Source organism: Cicer arietinum, chromosome 6 (genome assembly GCF_000331145.2).
Source record: "Cicer arietinum cultivar CDC Frontier isolate Library 1 chromosome 6, Cicar.CDCFrontier_v2.0, whole genome shotgun sequence".
Classification (NCBI taxonomy): Eukaryota; Viridiplantae; Streptophyta; class Magnoliopsida; order Fabales; family Fabaceae; genus Cicer; species Cicer arietinum.
Window position 1 is genome coordinate 35,848,535 of NC_021165.2, and position 2,089 is coordinate 35,850,623.

General features: G+C 27.3%; 1 non-coding gene across 1 annotated transcript; it reads right to left on the reverse strand.

Annotated features, from left to right (window-relative positions):
* Positions 1-1,688: 1,688 nt before the first annotated feature.
* TRNAK-UUU (transfer RNA lysine (anticodon UUU)) lies at positions 1,689-1,760 on the reverse strand. The gene has a single exon. It is a non-coding gene; the product is annotated as a tRNA-Lys (tRNA).
* Positions 1,761-2,089: the final 329 nt, after the last annotated feature.

The following is a 2,089-nucleotide window of genomic DNA, read 5'->3' on the forward strand; positions in this document are numbered from 1 at the left end:
CAACCATTTTCAAATGCTTAGACATTTACTCATGATCAATAATTGATTCCATAGATAAGAAGCAAACTAGCAAGAAAAATATATACCATTTATCAATTTCTCAAAAAAAGGGATTTTCAAATACCAAAAATGATAGTGTCAAAAACCACACAAATATGTAACTAATACTGCTCTACTACTCAATAGATTACAAAACAAAGAACAAAGGAGCATCATTAAGTTTCAACAGTATAATTTCTTCAAGTAATCAAGAGATACTCACGAATTTGTCTGATTAAATAGTTTGATTATTGAAAAAGGTCCTTCTAAAGAGAAGAAATTAGAAATAGTGGAACATCTAATCTTTGTTAAATTGTTTTTTTTTTTTAATTCATTAAATTCTTTTAAGTGTTTTGCAGTTTGTTTTAAAACAACAAGAATTTTTATCAGAATTTATCAGTAGAAGAAAAATTCAATTGCAATTCAACCTAATTTATCGTGTGTATAATTTTCTTACTTTTAATTTTGGCAACTATTTTAAAATTGAACTCATATAAAAATATCCACATGAGTCAAAAAAAAAGTATTCACTTGAAATTTTAAATTCATAGTCTAAAAAATATTGAAGGTATAACCATGTGATATTAAATTTGATGGCAAAATTGCATTTATCATCCTTTAAGTTTGTGTTTGTACTAAATATGTTATTTTTAAATTCGTCTCAAATCAATTTTTTTTGCAAGTTGAAACAAAAGTTGATAGACATGTTGATATCAATAGTGATATTCCGTCTAATGATGACTTTGATTTCTTCGTTGATTTCATAAGTTTAAGATCAAAAGTACTAAAAGATAAGATTCTTGTTTTAACATAGTTTTTTTGTTTTTTTTCCTTCATTCTATGTGCTTTCGTTGTTCTTATATGAATATGACGAATTTGATAAGTTTGGTGAATCCTCTTTCTTACTCAAACACTAATTGCATGTTTAAAAATGGATATCACACCTTCCTTCAAAACACAAGGGACGAAAGAGAATGGAGGGTTAGGAATGGGGAATATTCTTGTTCATCGACGGATTTGGTGAAAAAAATTAGGGTTTATAGCAAGATAAAGGAGATAAATCTTGTTTTTGTTTTTCTTTTGAAACTTAATGACTTTATCTTGTATAAACATATAACTTAGAAGATTGCAGATGCAATTTTATCACAATAATATTGATTATTGTTTTGCCACGTAGACATATTAACATGTCACATCGACACTATTAAAAAATAAATGTTAATATGATATGTTGATATAGATAATTTTGGATTCTTAACAACTACCAACAATGACTCGTAACAACTATGTATGTATTTTTGTAAAGAGAATTTCAAATATGGATAACTTTATTTGCGTAACAAGATTTGAATGACCTATGTGAGACAAAAACACTTAAAAGGATGTGTTTAGTACAAACAAATAATTTAAAGGTTTGAAAATTCAATTTCCCCTAAATTTAATATATAAAAACTCCACTAATTTTATTTTGCGGTTAAAACATAGTTTAGTCTTTAAGAAAAATTGCATGATCAAATTTGGTACCTTATAAAAAATAAACAACTTTTAATCTCTCGAAATAAAAAAATTGGGACAACTTAGTCCGTATTCAAACCACCTTCAGAAAAAGAATGATAAAAACTATTGAGTCATCTAATAGATAAATAATCCGCCGTCTATGGGGATCGAACCCACGACCACGTGGTTAAAAACCACGCGCTCTACCACTGAGCTAAGACGGCTTATCTATAGTAAATGACAAATGAACATAAAATTTAATCTAAAATGAATATATTTATGATCGAATATTCATACCACATTACGACACTGCATATGTTTGATTCATTTTCCTTTATTTTTCTTCTTTGATACAAGTTGGATTGTTTTTCATGCACAGAAAAAGTGGCAAATAAATTTATAAAAAATAAAAATAAAAGAAAAAAGTGACAAAGAATAAGGTCCACTCCCAACAATAGAAATGAAGAGTGAGTCTAGATTTAGAGGACGAAATAAGTTGTTGGGTTCACCGGACTAAGAAAAATTAATCTTTACTTTTACAAATTATTGTGCT